The sequence below is a fragment of the Gorilla gorilla genome, chromosome 4, assembly GCF_029281585.2.
Source record: "Gorilla gorilla gorilla isolate KB3781 chromosome 4, NHGRI_mGorGor1-v2.1_pri, whole genome shotgun sequence".
NCBI classification, from domain to species: domain Eukaryota; kingdom Metazoa; phylum Chordata; class Mammalia; order Primates; family Hominidae; genus Gorilla; species Gorilla gorilla.
Genome location: NC_073228.2, coordinates 12,398,249 through 12,415,091, shown reverse-complemented (window position 1 = coordinate 12,415,091; position 16,843 = coordinate 12,398,249). Strand labels below are relative to the sequence as shown.

The following is a 16,843-nucleotide window of genomic DNA, read 5'->3' as shown; positions in this document are numbered from 1 at the left end:
TCCTCCCTCCCTGCTGACCCCTCAAACACCAGTGAGCACTTACTCTGGGCAGGGCACTGGCTTAGGTCCTGGGAACCCAAAGAAATGAATACAGGAAGGGGACGTCAGGACATAAGGCAAAACAGACAGCAGTTCCATTCGGTGGCAGGAGGAGGAGTGCCCGTGTGGCTCCGTAAAGCATTTGAAGGGCCGAGGAGGGGACAGACCGTGCTGGAAACAGAGTTGATGGAGGTAGCTCTGCCCAGGCCACCCACAGGAAGGCTTACAGGGAGCTGTTGGGGAGGAAGTGTTGATTTTAACACAAATGAGCGACAGGAGGAGGAGCTGTAACCACATCCAGAGTGGGTGGGGAGAGGAAATCAAGTACACAAATTAGGGCTGATGTGAAATTAACGGCTACTTAAAAGACTCGAACTAATTTAATAACTTTGTCAGTAATGAAAATATATGAACTAGGAAGAAAAGACGGGCAAAATATTTACTGGCAAAAGGCAAAATAAGCAAATATCTGAGAAGGCAGCACATCTATCAACGTCTTGAGATGGCAAAATTCCTAGGAAGGGAGGGACTTTCTGGAGGCACAGAGTCCACCAAAGGGGAGCGCGGGGAAGGGGACAGAATCAAGGACTTCTCACTAGCAGGAGTTGCTGCTGCCCAGGGGTTCACCCTGTGTCCAGCTGGTGCTCAGGGCTTTCCACGTCTGTCTCCATGGTCTCCAAAGAACTCTACTGAGAAACTGACAAGGCCAGTCATGGTGGCTCATGCCTATAATTCCAGCACTTTGGGAGGCCGAGGATGGTGGATCATTTGAGGTCAGGAGTTCAAGACCAGCCTGGGCAACATGGTGAAACCCCATCTTTACCAAAAAATATAAAAATTAGCCAGGCATGGTGGTGGACACCTGTAATCCCAGCTACTCGGGAGGCTGAAGCAGGAGGCAGAGGTTGCAACGAGCCGAGGTCGCACCACTGCACTCCAGCCTGGGTGACAGAGTGAGACACTGTCTCAAAAAAAAAAAAAAAAAAAAAAAAAAAAGGAAAGGAAAGAAAAGAAATTGCCCAGAGAATGAGCAGGTAGCCTGGAATCCCAATCCAGGCAGTGTGGCCCCAGGCCCTGGACTGTTAGTCTCTATCTGGTCCGTTACCCCTGCCCACCCACCCAGCCATGGAGAAGCCAACAAAGGCCGCCCTCCAAACCCCGAGAAAACCCAAGTCCAGTCTACGCACAGCCAAGCCCCCATCCCACAGCTGCAGTCTCTGAGATGATGGAACATTTCCAAAGAGACCACGTCTGAGGGGCCGTGGGAGCCCGGCGGTGGTGGGGGTAAAGGGGGGAAGAGTGGCAAGGACCAAGTGACAGCTGCGGATCCCCAGCCCATTTTCATAGGTGCCACCAAATTAGCGGCTGTTGGTGAGGCCGAAGAAACGAGTCTGAAGAAATGTTCTGTGTGAAATTGGACTAGATTGGCTCTGGTATCAACACAGGCACAGGCTGAGGGAGGCTGGACAGCCATAAACAAAGGCTAACGGCAGATGTCAGCGTATCGGGCAGGCGGGGGCATCTCGTGGGAGGCCTCCTGGGCCACTGCAAGGCCCCAGTTTTGTTTAATATCCAAGCTAATGATCTGGAAGACAACAGACAGGTCACAAGCAAAACCTGCCGAGGACGCAGGGGGTGGCGCTGCGGTTGTTTGCTGGGGCAAGGGGACGGCCGGGAGACAGAGGAGACCTGGAGGGAAGATAAGTAGCTCCCAAGTAAATTGAGATTCAGCTTGAAGAAAAATTACAAACACTCAAATCTAAGAGGAGAAAAAAGCAGCCTGAAACTGCTATTTTCTGAGCTGAGGAAACCCAGGAAGCAGGGAGAGGGGACAGACTCAGATCATCACGAGGTCCATCGCAGACCAGCTTGTGATGTCACACGGGGAGGGTGATTTGTGTTTTGTTCACTGTTTGGGGGCAGGAAAGACATCCCCTCAGAGGAGCTGAGAGGGCCACGTGGCCCAGCCCAGGGATCTACCTGGGTGGCCGCCTTTGCTCTGAGGGGCCTGGCGCAGGAGCAGGAAGGAAAATTGGAGTTCAGAAAAATATTTGCTAACACGGAGAGAGTGAGAGCCAGGATCTCCTGCCCTGTGTGCATGAGAGCCGACCCAGTGTCTGGTGACTGGCAGACAACAGGGAACCGTCTGGAGGGTCCAGGCGCAGAGACCGGCTAGGGGCAGCTGAGGGGCGGGGCTGAGGGCCCCAGGGTGCTGGTGGATGGGGAGGATCTTCCAAAGCAGAAACACCAGGGCCCACACTTCCCGGCTGCCCAGGAAGGAGGCGAGACCACAGTCAGGACCAGCCCTCCAAGGTGGCTTCGGGCCCCTGAACAGTTCCCTCCCCGCCGGGCTCCATGCACTCACTGCTTGAGAGGAAACCAAAATTGTCAGCCCGGACACATTTGGAAATTTACTGGAGCAGCCTTCCCCTGCCTTGCAGGGATTGGGTTAGTCAACCTGTTAACCACATATTCTCACCACCCACAGTGCGCGGAGGCTGCGTGGGCCTGCGGGGAGCAGGAGGGAGAGAGGAGGGACCGAGGCCAGCTGCACAAGAAGGACATTGACAAAGGGTGGGGGTGGGGGGGCGTGCCAGCGGATGCAGGGCCAGCATGGAGGGCACAGAGGGGCTTGCTAAGGAGCAGGACCCCTGTGGCCCAGAGGCTGTGTTGATTCAACATGGACAGGTGCCCTCACATAGCAAGCATTTACCAGGCATTGTCCATGCCAGGTGCTCAGCTGAGGGGCAGCACCTGGACTCCTGAGAGTCCTCACCAGGAGACCCTGGGAGCCCTGGCCAGGCTGGTCTCGGGCCTGGGAACCTCAGTCTTACACGGGCAGCAGCACTGATGACCTCACCCTCTAGCACATTAATTGTTCTCACTGGAATAGAGCTCCCTGAGGATGGGAGGGGCGGGGGTTGTCTGTCTTTTTTTCCCATGATTGTCTTACTGGTGCCTAAAATAATACCTAGCATGCATTAAGTGCTTACTAATTATTTATAGAATAGATGGATGGGTAGATGGCAAATGGTGGGTCATGGTGGGTGGTGAGTGGGTGGTGGATGGTAGATGGGTGAGTGGCAGGTGAGGTGGATGGTGGATAGTGAATGGGTGGATGGGATGGATGATTGGATGGATGGGTGGATAAGTGAATGGGTGGATGGTAAGTGGTGGGTGGTGGATGGGTGGATAATAGATGGGTAGGTGGATGGTGACTGATGGATACTGCACGATGGATGGGTAGGTGGTGGATTTTGTATGGGTGGATAGTGGATGGTGAATAGGTGGATGGGTGGATAGATGAATGGTGGGTGGACGGGTGGGTGAGTGGGTGGGGGGGTGGATGGAGGGTGATGAATGAATGGGTGAGTGAATAGGTAGATGGATGGATGGGTGGATGGTGAATAGTGGATGGGTGGATGGATGGGTGGGTGGGTGGATGGGTGGGTGGGTGGATGGATGAGTGGGTCAGTGGGTGGATGGATGGGTGGATGGATGGGTGGATGGATGGGTGGATGGATGGGTGGATGGATGGGTGGATGGATGGGTGGGTGGGTGGATGATGGGTGGGTGGATGGATGGGTGAATGAATGGGTAGATGGATGGATGGGTGGATGGTGAATAGTGGATGGGTGGATGGATGGGTGGGTGGATGGATGAGTGGGTCAGTGGGTGGATGGATGGGTGGTGGATGGATGGATGGGTGGTGGATGGATGAGTGGGTCAGTGGGTGGATGGATGGGTGGATGGATGGGTGGGTGGATGGGTGGATGGATGGGTGGATGGATGGGTGGTGGATGGATGGGTGGATGGATGGGTGGATGGATGGGTGGTGGATGGATGGATGGGTGGTGGATGGATGAGTGGGTCAGTGGGTGGATAGATGGGTGGATGGATGGGTGGGTGGATGGGTGGATGGATGGGTGGATGGATGGGTGGATGATGGGTGGTGGATGGATGGGTGGATGGATGGGTGGATGGATGGGTGGGTGGATGGGTGGGTGGGTGGGTGGGTGGATGGATGGGTGGTGGATGGATGGATGGGTGAATGAATGGGTAGATGGATGGGTGGGTGGATGGGTGGGTGGGTGGGTGGGTGGGTGGATGAGTGGGTCAGTGGGTGGATGGATGGGTGGATGGATGGGTGGGTGGATGGGTGGATGGATGGGTGGATGATGGGTGGTGGATGGATGGGTGAATGAATGGGTAGATGGATGGATGGGTGGATGGTGAATAGTGGATGGATGGGTAGGTGGGTGGATGGATGAATAGATGGGTGGGTGGATGTTAGGTGGTGAATGAATGGGTGGATGGATGGATGGGTAGATGGTGAATAGTGGATGGTGGGTAGGTGGGTGGATGGATGAATAGATGGGTGGGTGGATGTTAGGTGGTGAATGAATGGGTGGATGGATGGATGGGTAGATGGTGAATAGTGGATGGTGGGTAGGTGGATGGGTGGGTGGGTGAGTGGATGAATAGATGGGTGGGTGGGTAAGTGGATGGTCGGTGGTGAATGAATGGGTGGGTAGATGGATGGGTGGATGGTGAACAGTGGATGGGTGGAAGGATGGGTGGGTGGGTGTATGGATGAATGAATAGGTGGGTGGGTGGTGGGTGGATGGATCTTGTGACACCCCGTTGCATCTTCAGCAACTCCTAGAAAATCAGGTCCGAAGTAACAGCCTCCCCCACCCACCATCAATCTCCATCCCAGCCCCAAAAGACTGAGTGTAGAAGTGACTGGGCTGAAATGGTTGCTGGGTGGTCACCAAGCCAGAGAAAAGCACAGGGAAAGGCTGAGGGAGACCCGAAAAGCCTAAGAATGCCCAGCTCTCACATACACAGGGATACTTTGCAAACTGCAGAGCAGAGAACTCACGCAGGTAGTCATGCTTCATTCGCCATCCCACCGCAAATGAAGTGCCCTCCCTGTCCTGCTGGCGGAAGGTGTGAGAGGGCAACCACTTTACTTCTCCTTGACTGTAGCCTCAGGACCAGTCAGAACAGGTACTCAAGAAACAGCAATTTCATTTTTATGTTTACCAGGATGGTGAGCACCTAATGAGCAGCTACTGCCCACCCGACCATGGCGTGTCCAGGAACATTGAAGAATACGCACTTCAGGGATCATGGGGTTCAGTGACTTATGTTCCAGCACCAACTCCCCAAATCTAAGACTGCCAGCCAGCGCTGTCACGGCAACCTCACCTCACCACAGCCAGAACACTCCTGGCGGGAAGCCGTTCAGTCTCCTTCATCCACAGATGCCCCCACCCACTTCCCCACCCATGACAGCACGGCCAGCGCGAGAGCCACAGCTGCAGGTGCTTCCTGAGCTTCAGCCTGTCACTGGGTGGCGTGCGGAGGACTTCACCTGCGTCCTCTCCTTTTCTCAGGTGCCCCGGGGGGTAGGAAGGATGCTTGGTCCCATTTCACAGTTGGGGAAACGGAAGCTCATGGGGATTCAATAACTTGTCCAAGACCACGTGCGTAATAAGAAGTGAAGCCAGCATTTGGACCCCAGCCAACTCTATGGGCCAGGCTCCCCACCAGACAGAGCTGGGGGCGCCTGGCCTCTCCCAAAATCAGCTCCACCCTCAAAGGAGGATGTGTTCACAATTCAAACAAATAGACCTTGCACCACAGTGAGTCCAAAAGAGGAGTCTCAAAATCTTTAGAGATTTGGAACAGATGCTTAGAACTTAGTAAGGTGACTGCTTTGCAAAGGGTCCTTTTGCCATTTTAAAAAAATCACTACCATGTATGCCCCTGGGGGCTTAAGTTCACCACCATGCTCCAAGGGTTCAAAGGGAGTGTCACGGGTGCCAGAAATAGAGCCCAGCCTTGCCAGGGCTGAGCGGCCGGCAAGCCCAGCTTCCAGGAAGAAACGCTGGAGAGTCAGCCCTTCCCCAGGCTCTCCAAATCCTAGATCTCTCTCTGCTCCAGTCACCCCCAAGGATTAAGGGTGAGCAGAGACCACCACTGCAGATTCAGATGACAGAGAGCAAGGGTCGCCAAACTCAGGAGTCCCCAGAGACACATGAACAAGGCTGACCCCACACCCCAGCTCCACGAGGCCACTGGGTCAGCACCTTTCCATCAGCCGATGTCACTGCTAAAACCGAAAAGCGGTGCGTGTTGGTGACAGCAGTGAGTGCCCAGCATATGCAGACCCCCCAAGGCAAGCACCACCCAGCTGGGCACTGAAGCAGGTGTCCTCACAGCCAACTCTGCAAAAGGAGCCCTCCCTTCATCCCGGCCCAAGTCACAGAGCAGCAACCAGCGTCCTGAGGGCAGCCCTCACCTCTTCCCAAGAGAGGGGCACATGAGGGTAGGGACTTAGACCCAAAGTAGGCTCAGGCTCCCGTCCACACCTGTGTCTGGTGGGGATGGGCAGGAATGCCCAGCAAAGATGTCATCCCTGGCATCAGGGGGAGGGACATTGGGCTTCCCATGCATGGTGCTATGAGTCCCACTGCTGGGTGGGCAGCAGAAGAGATGGGCAGTGGCCCACACAGCTCACCTCATGGGGACAAGCTAATCACTCCATTCCAAAATGCAAGCTGGCAGCCACTCAGCAGCCACCAAAGGCCACCAAAAGGGGCAGACCAGTACGTCTGTGACATGCATTAGCAAATTCATTAGTGAAATTAATTCTCCCCCTAAACAGCTGAGATTGTGTTAAACAAAGCCTTGTAGAATGGTTTGTGGACTCCTTTTTTCTTTATTCCTGCCTGCAAGGAATAGCATGCCGGCTGAGACTACTGGGAACCAGGAATGGAAGTCCTGAGCCCTCACCCGAGTCGGCGGCTTCCCCATCCACACACGGAGCTGAGTGCCTCTGGGGCCAGAGTCCTGTGGCTCTCTCCGCCGTCTATCTCCTCTCTTGAGTACTTGAGCCTTGTCTTTTTTTCTTCCTCTTCCCTTGAAAAATCAAGTAGCATGCATGTTGGGTTTCGCTGGATGCTAGAGATTAGATTGCATCTGTCTGGATATAAATAATTTACTGCTTGATGGTCAGAGGGAATTTAATTAGTTCTTGTTCTCCTGATAGAATCAGCCCACCATTGCTAAAACATTTCACTCCGAATTAGTCTGAAAGGGGCCAACAAGGCAATGCTAATTTTATACACATGACGTCCCCCGCAGCTTCTGAAAATACACATCCAGCACGAAGTACCACCCGGGCTGTTGCTGCTGCCGCTTCGGTATCTGGGGGCGCCAGAGAAAGTCCGTGGAGGGTGGGCCCCGGCCCCGGCTGGAGATAAGGGAATCGGGGTAGGGGCCAGAACCCTGCTGCCTGCCACATACAACCTTCTCCTCCCAGCTCCGGATAAAAGGAGCAGGGACCCTAATGACATGATGATCAATGAGTTCACGGGGCCCAGGTGAGGGGCTCATACCCACCCCAGGAATCCAGCAGGAAAGACTCGACAGAGCTGTGCTGGGATTTTTTCCCCTCTGCAGAGCACGGCTCTGCTGGACGCCTGCCTCCCACCTGCCTAGGGAAATCACAGCTCAGATGAAAACCTGGAGATGAGGCCCTGTGCCAGCCAGCACTCGCCCACTGCCTCCGCCTGGCCTCTGCGCAGCAGCAGAGCGGGCGGGGGGAGCAAGAAGGCCTGGTTTGTCCTGAAGTTCCCTTTAGGAACATTTGAAATGAAGCGGATCTCAGAAAACAAGCCAACAGGATCAATAGCCCACAAAAACCACCAACAAAAAGATGTTTTAAAATGTGGGCCAGGTAGCCAACGGGTCCTTGAAAAAAAAAACAAAAAAAAAAACAAGAATCTCTAAGGAATGTTCAATGAGAAGGAAGAGGATAAACAGGCCAGAGGCTGACTCATCTATTGATCAGACTGTCCCTTCAGAGACAGCGGCCTGGTGAGGCAGGAAATGAAACGCCTCGCTTCTGTCTGCAAGGAAAGGGCAGGATCCCTACGCCCCACTGCCCTCAGCAGCCCCTTAGGGGGAAGATGAAGGCAGCCACTTCTCAGCATGTTTATCTCTCTGGCCTACAGCACATTTGATTTCATGGCATGATTTAAAGGAGTGCCTGTTTCACCACAACCTTCCCAGCATTGTGTGTTAGCCTTTTTTAAGTCTTTGCTAACAATCTGGGAAAAGAGGTGTTACGTTGTTGACATTGGTACAGGTTTGATTACTGGTGAGATGAGTTTCCTTTCCATATACTAGAGGAGTAGAATAGGTCTTCTCTTGCTCTTTTTTCTTGGCACATTTTTTTCCTTTGGAGTTAAACCAATCCATCTTCAGTGCCTTGCCTGAATCCCCCACTGGCCGGGAGTCTAGGTCTGAGGGCGTCTTGTCGCTATTTGCTTGTGCAATACATGTTCTCCACCCACAGAGCTGGCATTTAATAAATATTTGTTGGGCAAACCAGAGGATGGAGTTGAGGAAGTTCTCCCATGAGTCATAAAAGCATTCTTCATATAGACAAAAGCAACAAGAATAATGATTCTAAGAAAAATGTCTCCCATTAAGTGAGCACTAACTATGCTACGCACCCTATGCCAGGCTGAGTACTCTGCACATTTCATGGTTTTGCTTCCCCACTGTGACACTCAGCCCCAAAACAGATGGAGGACCTGCAGCTTCTTTGGGGTCAGTACCTTACCCAAGGTCACACGGCTAAGGAAAGAACCAGCATTTAAATCAGGCAAGGTGGCTTCTGGCTTTGCCCTGAGCCATCCTGCTCTCCCCCAAGCCCAAACCATCAGGCTCTTTTTGCCATGCAGCTCCCATTTGACTTCCTTTCATTCATTCAACAGTCCTTCCCTGTGCACTTTGAGCCAGATGAAACAGACAAGGTTCCCAATAGCAGCAAACCCAAAATGGCATTAATCATGCTGGGAAGAAAACCATGAGCTGGTGTAGTGGGAACCTGCCTGAAGGGGCAACATTCTCACCTATTACCTTGGCGAAGGTGGCATCTAGGGATAATGGCCGAGCTGGCCTTGCTGGCTGGTGGGGGCTGGTGTGCACAACTTAATAGGAGCCAAACCTTCCTGGAGGACGCCTTAGCAGAACGGTGCTGGAGCCTTAAGAACATTTATATTCCTTGACCCAGGAATTCTACTTCTAGGAATTGATCCTACAGAAATAATCAGAGGCGCAGACCAAGATTTATGTACAAGGAAGTTAATCACAGGATTATTTATAACGCAGAAAAAAACTGGAAACAACCCAAACAGCCGACAGTACAGGAAAGAGGAAACAAATTATGAATTTTGGGGACATCCACACCACAGACTAGTCAGCAGCCACTGAAGCGTGTGGTTGTGGTAGAAGCTCGGTGGCTCACGCCTGTAATCCCAGCAGTTTAGGAGGCTGAGGTGGGCAGATCACGAGGTCAGGAGTTTGAGACCAGCCTGGCCAATATGGTGAAACCCCATCTTTACTAAAAAATACAAAAATTAGCTGGGCATGCTGGCACACGCCTGTAGTCCCAGCTATTCAGGGGGCTGAGGCAGGAGAATTGCTTGAACCCGGGAGGCGGAGTTGCAGTGAGCAGAGATCATACCACTTCTCTCCAGCCTGGGCAACAGAGCGAGACTCTGTCTCAAAAAAAAAAAAAAAAAAGAGTGATGCTCACCTTGTCATATTAAGTAAAAACAGGGTACAGACTATATATAAATATCATTCTAATTTTATTTTAAAATATGTATTTTTTTAAAAGACTGCTAGGAAATATACCAAAATGTTAAAGTAGTTATCTCTGGGTGGGAAGATTAAGGTAAGGTTATGATTGATTTTTGCTCCCATCTCTACCCTCTTCTGTGCTTTCTCTACTTTTTGAAAAGAGAAACTATTTACTATAAGCATAGAAAATATTTTTTAAGAAGCAAACAATACATTTAGGACATCTTTTTTTTTTTTTTTTTTTTTTTGAGACAGAGACTCGCTCTGTTGCCTAGGCTGGACTGCAACAGCATGATCTCGGCTCACTGCAACCTCTGCCTCCCAGGTTCAAGCGATTCTCCTGCCTCAGCCTCCCAAGTAGCTGAGATTACAGGCATGCGCTACCACACCCAATAATTTTTTTGTATTTTTAGTAAAGATGGGGTTTCACCATGTTGGTCAGGCTGGTCTCGAACCCCTGACCTCAAATGATCCGCCCACCTTGGCTTCCCAAAGTGCTGGGGTTACAGGTGTGAACCATCATGCCCAGCCTAGCACATCTATTTTTTGGCTATAGAATTCATTTTGGAGTCTTACTTGATTAATCAAAGTCCTTTTAAAGTAGGGCATAAAGATCTTAACCTAAGACCCTGGCAGTGCCCTGAGAAAGGGGAGAGCAGGGTCTCCTCCTTTCTTCTGCAGACAATACTTCTATGAATGCAACCCAAGACCACTCTGCATTTTGGATGCAGCTCTGTCACACTGCTGGCTCACGCTACAGCTTGCTAAGTCATACATGCAACCACCTAGCTCTGTCTCACCATCACAGGCTTGGAGAGCTTGGCTATTTGGACCCCAGTATTTTGGGTTCTACTAAATTGTATTTTGCTAGCTTCACCCTACCATTCTGACTGTCGAGATATATTTAGATCCTAAGCTTGTCTACGAAGCACTCTCACCAATCCTTCCAGCTCCCTGTCATCCTCGGATTTAATAACTCTGCCACCTGCGCCCCATCCGAGACATCAGCAGCCACAAGGAACAGGGAGAAGGTGCTGATAGAGCCCTATGGCACATCTCTAGAGATGTCCGTCTGTGTTTCTTCTACTTGTTAATCAGCTTTCATTTGTTATTCAACCAATTACGAATGATGAATGAGCCCTCCCTTTGCGTAAGCACGTCTTGCCATAGTCCCTATTTAAGCCTCACCAGGCTGGGCCTGGGGTCTCCACTCGTCCACTGTAAGAAGCGGCCAGCGCTAAAGAGCCTTCCTCAGTAGCTCCGTCCTTCATCACCATGGTCCTGCAGCTCCAGGGGGACTCTCAGGTGCATGCAGGAAAACCGGTAAGACCAGCTTTGGCCCAGCACCACATCCATCCATGTGCTGTGCGTTCTGGGGTGGGCCAGGGGACGGGGGAAGAGCTGAGGTCCACAGCAGATCCTAAAGCCAAATCGCCAGAACCCCAGTCCTTCCATGCTTTGAGGAAAGTCTTGCAACGATGGACAGAATCAGCCAGTGGAGGTGAGGCTGTGCTGGGTCCCCAACAACCCAGGCCACTCCAGCCAAGATGCTGACCTGCCTGTGGGCCTAGGGCACTGTGGTTGCCCTCAACCCCAGAGGCAGAAGCCTTGCTTGCCACCGTTCATAACCAGTATCTGTGGTTCATTCATTCTGTGGGACATCCAGCACCTTCAGCCAAGCATTGCCCCAGAGGGGACACAGGCAGTTACAATGGCTGGGCCCTGGCACCTGATGGGACAGGTCCAAGCCCCATCCGGCAAGGCAAGAGTCACCAGCAATTTGCTTCACTTGTTCTTAAGCAAATTACCTGGTTCATCTGCACCTCTGTTCTCTTCTTTATAAAATGAGGTCACAATAAATTCTTGTTAATGGAAGTCACCCTGCAACCGAGGACTCACTCCTCCTATCTAGCTGCAATTTCATGTCTGTTAACCAACTTCCTCCCATCTTCCCCTTCCCGTTCTCCTTCCCAGCCTCAGAATCCTCTCTGCTTCCATGAGCTCAACTCTTTTGAGTTCCCACATATGAGTGAGAACATGTGCTATTTTTTTTTCTTTCTTTTTTTTTTTTTTTTTTTTGAGACAGGGTCTCACCCTGTCGCCCAGGCTGGAGTGCAGTGGTGTGATCTCGGCTCACTGCAACCTCCACCTCCCAGGTTCAAGCGATTCTCCTGAGTCAGCCTCCCTAGTAGCTGGGATTATAGGTGCCCACCACTATGCCCAGCTAATTTTTGTATTTTTTGGTAGAGATGGGGTTTTACCATGTTGGCCAGGCTGATCTTGAACTCCTGACCTTAAGTGATCTGCCCGCCTTGGCCTTCCGAAGTGCTGGGATTACAGGCGTGAGCCACCGCACCCAGCCAGGATTTACCTTTCTGTGCCTGGCTTATTTCATTTAACATGATGTCCCCCAGGTTCACCCATGTTGCCATAAATGACAGGTTTCCCTGATTTGATCATTACACACTGTATATATGCATCAAAATATTGCTTTGTATCCCATAAATATGTACAGCTATTATGTATCAACTAAAAATAAAGGGAATGAGTAAATAAATAAACAAGGTGACTCCTTGTCCGTACCTCTTAGGGCTGTCGTAAGGATTCGCTGAGATGCTACGTGCCAAGTTCCTGACAGGGAAGAGCGATCTTTAACAGAGTCCTTGCTGGGACTCCATCTCCAGGCTCTCCAAGCCAGGGCTAGTCAAGTCAAATCAATAAAGAAAACCCTCTTTTCTTCCAATTCAACACATTCGGAATTTGAAAATCAATTTGAAATTCATATAAAAGAACCTGCCTGACCTTTACCTCTGCACTGTCTATTAAGAGATGGTTTGCAGACCAAATCAATGATGTAAAGTCTCCTGGAACACTTCTAGGATGCTCCCAGAACAGCATGGGTGCCCGCTCTCCAGTGACAGTCACACTGCTTGTACTTGCGCTGGGTACTTCTTATCTTCCAGAGCAATAGCCTGCTGGAAGGAGTACGGGCTCACCTTTCCCTCACACCTGCCAGCCCCCAAGCTGGGGTGACACACATCTAGAGTACAAAGACTTTATCTGGTCTTGGAAGCAAACATCCAAGGCCCCCACTAAGCAACACTGTGCTGTAAACTCAGTACCGATACCACAAGCAAGTCCATGTGCTGAGAGAACAGAGAACCGATTCCTTTTATCACACAGCCTGAGCATCTCAAATCTGAAAATCCAAAATGCTCCAAAATCCAAAACTTTGTGAGCACTGACATGATGCTCAAAGCAAATGCTCACTGGAGCATTTTGGTTCTTGGATTTTTAGGTTTGAGACACTCAACTGATAAGTATAAAGCAAATATTCCAAAATAAAAAAAAAAATCCAAAATCTGAAATACTTCTGGTCCCAACCATTTTGGATAAGGGATATGCAACTGGTAGGCAAACTTCTGCTGGTTCCCCTGACTCCCACCACAACTAAAGCTGGGGGTAATGCCCCTTCTTCAATGTTTCTCCAGTGCTGGGGGCCACCCACCCACAGCACCCTCGATACATTCCAAAGAGGTGATTCCTCCTCATGAGAGCCTGGGAAGACTCAAGAGAACCCCATGCCCTGTATGGTGAAAAAAGGCTAATTTCCCAGCCCCGCCCCCATTTAAAAAATCCTTCACTCTGAAGGCGACTGGTTGGCCCATAAGCCAGATTCCTGTGTGCCACTCACCACCACCAAGGGCAAACTGGCCAGACCCCCAGGACCTGCTCCGTGGAAAGCACCTGAGTCAGCGAGACCCCTGCCGCCCCACCTCCCAGAGCTCCGGCCCCAGTGAGGATGTGCTAAGGGGTGATGGGGGCTACCTCGCCACTAGATGCTTGGGTATCTGCCTTCTCCTCAACCCACCCACCTTGAGGAATACCCCCACTAGCCTCTCAGGTAGGTTTCTTTATTCTTGTTTTAGGGGATTTTTTCATTGTGGAAACATCTATAGCCAAAAAAAAAAAAACAAAAAAAAAACCTTGCCATTTCAAACCATTTTTCAGTGTACAATTCAGTGGCCTTAATTACATATCAAATATTGTGCACCCATGACTATGACCTACTTCCAGAACTTTTCTATCACCCCAAACAGAAACTCCCTGCCCATTAAACAATAGCTCCCCACTCCCCCCAAGCCCTGGCAACCACTAGTCTACCCTCTGTCTGTATGGATTTGTATTCCAGTTATTTCATATAAATGGAATCATGAAATGTATAGCCTTTTGTGTCTGGCTTCTTTCACTCAGCACATCATTTTTAGGGTTCATCCATGCTGTAGCCTGTCAGAGCTTCATTCCCTTCTATGGCTACGTACTATTCCATTGTGTGGATATACTACATTTTGTTTGCCCACTCACCTGTTGACGGACATTTGGGCTGTTTCACTATTGTGTGGTGAATGATGATGCAGTGAACATTGGCATACAAGTATCTGTGTCCTTGTTTTCAATTCCTTTGGGTATATGTCAGTAGATTTCTTTCTTTAATCTGCCAACCTGCAGATTAAACCTGCAGATTAAATAAATGCCAACCTGCATTTATTCCATTTGCTGTTACTTAGCAGGGCCTGCTGCAAACATTGTACCAGATGCAAGATATTCTGGTGGCCAAGGTCAACATCTAAGAGTGTTTGGATGGATGGAAAGATAGAAACTCGATGGATGATGGATAAGAGATGGATGGTGTATGAACAGATGAATTATGGATGGATGGTGAACGGGCAGATGGATAGTAGAGAAGTAATGGACAGATGGATTATGAATGGATGGATAGGTAGATTATGGATAGATGGTAGATGGATGAATGGCAAATGGACAGATGGATAATAGATGGATGGTAGATGGATAGGTGGATTATAGATGGATGGTAGATGGATGGATAGTATATGAACAGATGAATTATGGATGGATGGTGAATGGGCAGATGGATAGTAGAGAATGGACAGATGGATTATGGATGGATGGATAGGTGGATTACAGATAGATGGTGGATGGATGAATGGTAGATGGACAGATGGATAATAGATGGATGGTAGATAGAAGATGGATAGATGGATTATAGGTGGATAGATGGGCAGATGGATAATATATGGAGGATGAATGGGTGGACAGATGGATGGACAGACATCACAGCCACGTTGCTCCTCCCTTCCCCCTACTGACTGGCACAGCAGCAGTCTAAGAACTTCTGAGCGGGCCTGCCTTCATTTGTCTCAAAACTTGTCTGTATCTGAGTAATGTTTCCCACCAACAGTGTTGGCTGCCACTAGCTCTCAAGCCATCCTGTCCCTTAGGGTCACCTGGACAGCATTTCCAAAGTGACACTTACAGACCCCACCCCTGGAGACCCTGACTCCACACTCTAGGGTGGAGCTCATAGTCAGTGCTTTTCATGAACTCTCGGGTGGCTCAGGGGATCGGCCAGGGCTGGGAACCCCTGATGCAGGGCTCACGTCTTTCCAGGAGTGGGCCTGTGGGATGGGCTGCTTTGCATGCCTTGCAATAGCTGTGGGTTGCTTTTAAAAAATAGAATGTCATGTCTCAGGAAGGATGAAGAAACCTGTAAATCACAGATAAGAGACTCTTACTGAAGGATGAGGGGGGGGCCCCAGGAGAAAAGAATTTTTTATAAAATAGAGTGGCAGGGAGGAGGAGTGAGGCCAAAAACGCTGCAATGAAGTTAATCTATTAGGTAATTATTGTAATGCCAGCTCCACGTCCCCGGCCCTGGCCTAGCTATCATTTAACTCGTTGAAAAGGATGTTTCTCATTACTGGAATTTTACCCTTTGGACTAACAATCTGGTGGCATCAGGCATTCAAGATTCTTAAGGAATCCCAGGGTCCCCTAGCATCTCTGGGTTCTTGAAAGAAGTCAGCATTGTGGTTTCCAAATATCCCCAAATCAGGAAAATGGCAGAGCCTGCCCTAGAGCCAGCAGATTATGGTCCTTGCTGTACAGCTGACCCCTGAGCAGAGCCCTGACCTGGCCTCTGTCAAGCCTGGCTAGGACAGGCTACGGCCAGGCCTCCCTCTCCCTTCTGCCTATGCCTGCGGGTGCCATCTCCTTCCCACTGCCAGCCCAGAGTCTTCCTCGAGGCCCCATCATAAAAGAAGTGTCATAAGTGTTTTTCATCTGCTTTGGTGTCCCCACCCCCACCCCCCGCCCCACCAACCACTCTCTTCCATCACAGAAATTCAGATTTAAATGGAAGTGTACCAGGATAATTTGATCAGGTTGTCTTAAACCTGGAGTCTCATATTTGTGATCTACAGTTTTAATTAAGCTTTGAATCTCCACTGCAGGATCTCACGTTATCTTGCTGCATCGCACCAGGCAAGGGTGGTGGGTCAGGACGCAGCCGACCTGGCCAAGACTGGATGTTCGTGAACTTGCTGCAGGGGGTCTGGCTTCCTCTTCCTGGTCCTTGAGTAGACTCTAATCCAAGGATCCCTCAAGGAGGGAATGGGGTAGGCAACAGGAAGGCCTGTGGTGGCGACAATAGAATGGGCAAAAGACTGTGCCTATGAGCCCCCCAGGTGTGGCCTGCTCACCTCCCCCCAGTATCCTATCTCACTGCCAACCCCTCACCTTCAGGACTTTTGTCATAAGAACGCGATTTGCTGAGAGCCGTTGAGTGCAAACACTACCTGGTGCTAAGTATTCTCTCATTTAACCCTCCTGGCCATCCCGAGAGGCGGGTGTTATTATCACTCCTCCCATCTTACACACGGGGAAACTAAGGCATCAAGAGGCTGTTTGACTTGCCCAGGGTCACACAATTAGGGCAGTGGGGACTGGGCTGGGATTCAGGTCCCCCTGCAGCCTGACACAGAGCCCCTAACACACCTGCTGCCCAGACCATGGTCCATTTGGTGCTCAGACCAGGGCATTCCCCTGCCCCTGGCAGTGAGTCTTTATGGCAGCATCGCCCCGCCACCCGGCCTAGCCATCCCTGAACCCACAGTCCTTGGGGCACCTGGAGTAGCTTCTCCTCGGGCAAGGCCCCTGTGTCCAGGAGCTCATTGTGGCCCCAGTGCCTAACACCCAGCAGGTGCCCACCCACCATGCACACCCATGGATGAAGCCGAGGCCTATCCCACCCCTCTTGCCCCTTCTCCCAGACCCCTCC

At 50.8% G+C, this 16,843-nt stretch overlaps 1 protein-coding gene across 2 annotated transcripts in view; it reads right to left on the bottom strand.

Annotated features, from left to right (window-relative positions):
- LOC134758485 (histidine-rich glycoprotein-like) overlaps positions 1-16,843 on the bottom strand; it is a 305,440-nt gene that overhangs the window by 251,399 nt on the left and 37,198 nt on the right. The gene's annotated exons all lie outside the window — the stretch shown is intronic.